The following is a 6,116-nucleotide window of genomic DNA, read 5'->3' on the forward strand; positions in this document are numbered from 1 at the left end:
CCTATTTTCGTAAGTGTTCTGATCAAGAAAGGATGCTGATATTATCAGAAGCTTTTTCTGCATCAATTGAGAGAATCATATGGTCTTTTTTTTTTTAATTTGTTTATATGATGTATTATATTTATGGATTTACGTATATTGAACCATCCTTGGGAAACTGGGATGAAACCCACCTGGTTGTGATGTATAATTTGTTTGATGTGTTGTTGGATTCTGTTTACTAGGATCTTATTGATTATTTTTACATCAATATTCATTGGAGATATCCATCTATAATTTTCTTTTCTTGTTGGGTATTTTCCTGGTTTGGGAATCAGGGTGATATTTGCTTCATGGAATGTGTTGGGAAGTGTTCCTTCTTTTTCTATGTTTTAGAAAAGATTAATTAATATATATAGTAGTTCCTCTTTAAAGGTTTGGTAGAATTCTTATGTGAAGCCATCTGGTCCTGGGTTTTTCTTTTTGGGGATATTTCTTATTGTTGATGCTATTTCCGAATATGTTGCACTTGTTCAACATTTCCACTTCTTTCTGGCTAAGTCTAGGAAGGTGGTGTGTTTCCAAGTATTGATCTATATCCTTAAGATTTTCATGTTTCTGAGAATAGAGTTTTATGTAATATTCATTAAGGATTTGTTGAATTTCTGAGGAGCCTGTTGTTATTTGGCCTTTATCATTTCTGATTGATGAAATTAGGGATTTTACTCTTCTGCGTCTGGTTAGTTCAGCCAAAGGTTTATCTATTTTATTGACCTTTTCAAAAAAAAACAACTTTTGATTGATTGATCTGTTGTATTATTCTTTTGTTTTCAATTTCATTTAGTTCTGCTCTAATTTTAGTTATTTATTTTCTTCTGCTGGGTGTAAGGTTGGAATGTTCTTCATTTTTCAGTTGCTAAAGATGTCCCATTAAGTTGTTGACTTCCTCTCTTTCCATTCTTTTGAGAAAGGCTTGCAACGCTATAAATTTCCCTCATAGGACTGCCTTTGCCATATCCCAGAGGTTCTGGTAATTCGTGTCTTCATTATAGTTTTGTTTCAAAAATTTGATAGTTTCCTTCTATCGTTTAGCATGAAGTTATTTAGTTTCCATGTTTTTGTATGAGTATGTGGATTTCTGTTGTTAGTGAGTTCAACTTTTAATCCATGATGCTCTGAGAAAATACAAGGAATGATTTCTATTCTTTTAGATTTGCTGAGGTTAGCCTTGTGACCTAAGATGTGATCAATTTTGGAGGATGATCTGTGGGCTGATGATAAGAATGTGTATTCAGTTTTGTTAGGATGAAATTTTCTGTAGATGTCTGTTAAATCCAATTTTTGAATGGGTAAGTTTAAGCCTAAAATTTCTTTGCTTAGCTTCTTATTGGAGGATCTATCCAACACTGCCAAAGGGGTATTAATATCTCTGACTCTTATGGTGCTGGAGTAAATCATATTGCTCATGTCTGTTAGACTCTCTTTTATAAATTGAGGCAGATTCTGTTTGGGTTCATAAATTTTAATAAATGAAATTTCATCATGTTGAGTGTTGCCCTTAACGAATATAAAGTGACCAGCCTTATTTTTCCTTACTTTTGTTGATTTAAAACCTATTGTATCTGCGAGTAAAATTGCCACACCTGCTTTTTTCTGCTTTTCATTTGCCTGAATTATAGATGACCATCCCTTCACCCTGAGTCTATGCTTATCTTTTAAGGTGAGATGAAATTCTTGAATACAGCATATGTTTGACCTGAGATTTTGTATCCAGTCAGCCAACCTGTGCCTCTTTAGAGGGCAATTTAAGCCATTCTCATTAATTGAGAGTATTAATAAGCCTGGTCATATTTTGGGTATCAACTTTTTTGAAAGTCCAGTGGACAATTTTAATCCTTTCGCCACTGTGGGAGTTACAATTTGATCAAACGTTTGTGAGTGAATTTACTTTGGTGTGGAGGATTGTTCTGTTCATTATGGAGGATAGATCTGAGAATATCCTGGAGAGCTGGTTTAGTTATGGCAAATTTCTCCAACATGTGCATGTTGTTAAAGTATTTAATTTCTCCATCATAAATGAAAGTCAATTTAGCTGGATAGAGGATCCTGGGTTGAAAGTTATTTTGTTTACGGAGATTAAAGGTTGATGACCACCCTCTTCTAGCTTGTAAGGACTCAGCAGATAGATATGCAGTCATCCTAATGTTCTTCCCCTTGAAGGTTATGTTTTACTTACCTCTGGCTGCTTGCAGAACTTTTTCCTTCATATTAACTTTGATGAAGCTAATTGTAAAATTTCTATAAGATATCTTATTTCGGTTGAGTCATGCTGGTGTTCTGAAACTGTCTGCTATCTGAATTTCAGAATCTTTTGTCATGTCTAGGAAATTCTCTTTGATTATTTCATGAAGAAGAGCATCTGAATCCTTTGAAGCCACCTCATCACCTTCAGGAATTCCTATAAGGTGAATATTAGATCTCTACAAATTATCCTAGAGCTCTCTGAGTGAATGACTCGTTTTTGCTCTCCACTTGTCTTCCTCTTTGAGTGTTTATGAGCGTTCAAAAGCTTTGTCTTCAATGTCAGAGATCCTTTCTTCTGCCTGATCCATTCTGTTATTGAGGGATTGCAATGTGTTTCTCAGACCTTTGAGGGCTTCAAATTCTTGCCTCAACACGTCAAAATCTTTGTTGATTTTGTCTTTGAATTGCTTGAATTTTTGAGGCATCTTTTGAATTACTCCTTGAAATTCTAATTCCATCTTTATCTCCATTCTATTGATCTTATTTGATATCCACATTCTGAACTTGATTTCTGACATATCAGCTATTTGTTTTTTAATGGGACCTTGTGCTGTGTCTGCCATATCGTTTCTTGGGGGAGTTGATCTATTCTGATTATTCATCTTTCCAGGGTTTTCCCACTGATTCCACCTCATGAATATTTTTCACCGGTTGACTAGATGGACAGTTAAGGTGAAATTGGATTCAGAGCTCTTGGAGTTGTTGTTAACCAGCCCTTTGCCAAGAATCTGGGACTGGTGACTTCAGCTTTTTCCCTTACAGCTTTGGAAAAGACCCATACAGTATTAGTCTGAGGCTGAGGAAACCTGCTTGGTGTGGTGAGGTTAGATGGCTTTGTCTTGTATTCAGCTGGTCCTTGTCTGATCCTAGTGGATCAATGACTCTGGTTTGAAATCTTATGATTTCATTAAGTTGTTAACATCCCCTCTTTCCGTGTTCTTTTTTTTTTTTTTTTTAGATGGAGCCTTAGCTGTGGAGAAATACAAGCAACTAAGACACCCCACCCACCATGAGCAACAACTGGAAAAGGATAATCAACCTTTCCAGTTACCACAAAACCAGGGCACCACCTGAGAGGGGCCTTGGGTAATTGGCCTAGGTCAGGAGTTCCAAACCAATTGACCCAATCAGTACAAACACTCAAGTGGGAGAGTTCAAAAGGTGTCTATCAACTAGATGGTGGAGGTCTACTGGTTGCTGAAATTTGACTTGCTCTGGTGCTCTGTGGAGTCAGAAAGGCCTGCCCAGTAGCAGAGTTGAACCAGGGGACTGTGTCTCTTTATCCACTTTGCTCCTGTTTCATGCCCAGTCACTGGTGACCCGACAGGGTTGAGTTCCTGCACACTCCAATAAGCAGATGTGCTGGGGCTTTGCACCTGTCAGAGTCAAAGGAAGGTCAATGCCCTTTGTCCCAGCTACTACCCTCTGCAACCAGCCAGCTGGAGGAGCTGAGGCCTGCCTGCCTTGGGTACTCAATAGCCACTGGGGAGTATTTCACCTGAACTCAGTCAAGTCCTGAGGATAACAAGTCAGCAAACGCTTTTCTCCCTCAGTCACCATGCCTTTGCCCCAACCTCTCTGCAGCACCAGTATCCCTGTAGAGCAAGGTATGGTTTCCTCCGGCAGTCTTCAGAGTTGGGGAGGTGTCTCTTCATGATTAGACCTGGGCTGGATTGCTCTATTGTTGCTGAATCTTTGTGGGAAGTGACCCTGCGCAGATCCCAGCCAGGGAGTTGGCTATAGTAGCAGGTCCAGGAGTGCAGGGTACATGGATCCAACAGCAGGGTAGTTGATGCTGCACACGATTCTGGCAATGCATGGGACCAAGTGACTTCAGCAAGTAGAGCACTAGGCCATTGACTCTGGCTGTGTGGGGCTCAGGGCACTTGGTCTGGCAGGGTGGGGGCTGGTGTTCATGAACCACCTCCTGTAGTCTGTGCAGGGGTTAGGCTTCTGGATCATCAGGCAAGGGGGAAAGAGTGGACTGGAAGTTCAGAATGGCAGGGAAAACATTAGTTCAATTTTCATGACTGGCAAGAGAGTGCTCAGGGTCACAACAGGGTCCCTCTGGGGAAGTAGTCCCCACTTCCTAGAGCTCTCACCCATGGGGTGAGACAAGAGGTCCTCAGTTTGCCACTCGCCTGTAGAAAACCTACAGGAGCAAACAAAGAGAAAAAGAAACCACACACAACTTTCTTGGGGGAGGGAAAGGACACTTTTCCTTTGTGATGAATTTTGTATTTGAAGTTTGCTTTCTTGGAATTGTAGCTTTCCTCAGCAGAGGTGACCTGCAGTTATCACTCTTCTGTCTCAGCTTGACTCCCAGTTTTCAGCTTAATTGGGTACTTTCTGGACATTATCCTTCCCTCTGGATGGGAGCTTCTGTCGAAGGCTGGCTCCAGTCAGCCATCTTGCCCCCTCCACCGCAATTTCAAACTCTTGTGCACAAGCCATTCTCTTGTCTCATTCTCCCAAGTATCTAGGATGATAGGTGCCCACCATGACCCCTGGTTATTTTGAGAGATGGGGTCTTGCTCTGGCTCAGTCTATGAGCTCAGGTAATCCACCTGCCTTGGCCTCCCAACGTGCTAGGATTGAATCAATTTTTGTAAATGGTGAACGGTGCACATCCAGTTTCAGTCTTTTACATGTGGTTATCCAATTCTCCCAACACCATTTATTGAATAAAATTCAATTCTTTTCCCTACGGTGTGCTCTTGTTTGGTTTATCAAACATCAGGTAATTGTAAGATATTAAAATGTCTATGTCTCTATTTTTGTGCCAATACCATGCTGTTTTGAAAACTATGGACTTGTAATATAGCCTGAAGTCTGGAAGGGTGATGCCTCCAGCTTTGATTTTATTAGTAGGAATTGCCTTGTCTATATGGAGTTTTTTTCCCTGGTTTCATACAAAATGATGAATTACCATTTTCCAAATCTTGAAAGTATGATGTTGGCATTTTAGTGGGGATTGCATTGAATCTGTAGGTTGCTTTGGGAAGTTTAGACATTTAATGTTGATTCTTACTAGCCATGACCATGATATGTTCTTCCATTTGTTAATATCTTCTGCTATTTCTTTTCTTAGGGTTTTATAGGTCTCTTTGAAGAGTTCCTTTGCCTCTTCTGTTAGGTATTTTCCTAGGTATTTCATTTTTTTATAGGTAGGTACTGTTAAAGAAATTGTATCTTTGATTAGCTTCTCAACTTGAATGTTGTTGACATATAGAAATGCTACCAAATTGTGGACACTGATTTATATCCTGAGATATTACTGCATTTTTTTTCTTGACACAGAATCTCAGTTTGTCATACTTTGTAGAGTGCAGTGGCATCATAACTCGCAGCAACCTAAAAATTGTGGGCTCAAGCGATTTTCTTTTCTCAGTCTACCAAGTAGCTGGGACTACAGGTCCCTGCCATACTGCCCACCTAGTTTTAGATGCAAGGTCTTGCTTTGGCTCAGGTTGGTCTCAAACCTGCGAGCTCAGGCAATCCGCCTGCCTCAGCCTCCAGAGTGTTGGGATTACAGATATGATCCATGGCACCCAGCCTTTACTGTAGTTCTTAATCACTTCCAGGAGTCTTGTGGTTCAGTCTATGGAATTCTCAAAGTGTAAGGTTATATCAGCAGTGAAGAATGAGAGTTTTCTTGAATTTCTGAGGGGTCTGTTGTAATTTCGTCTTTACCATTTCTGATTGATGAGATTAGAGATTTTACTGTTTTTTTCTTGGTTAGGTTGGCCAAGGGTTTATCTATTTTATTGACCTTTTCAAAAACCCAACTTTTTGATTTATTGGTCTCTTGTATAATCCTTTTGTTTTCAATT

The sequence above is a fragment of the Otolemur garnettii genome, unplaced genomic scaffold (genome assembly GCF_000181295.1).
Source record: "Otolemur garnettii isolate 467f Iridium unplaced genomic scaffold, OtoGar3 scaffold00239, whole genome shotgun sequence".
Lineage (NCBI taxonomy): Eukaryota > Metazoa > Chordata > Mammalia > Primates > Galagidae > Otolemur > Otolemur garnettii.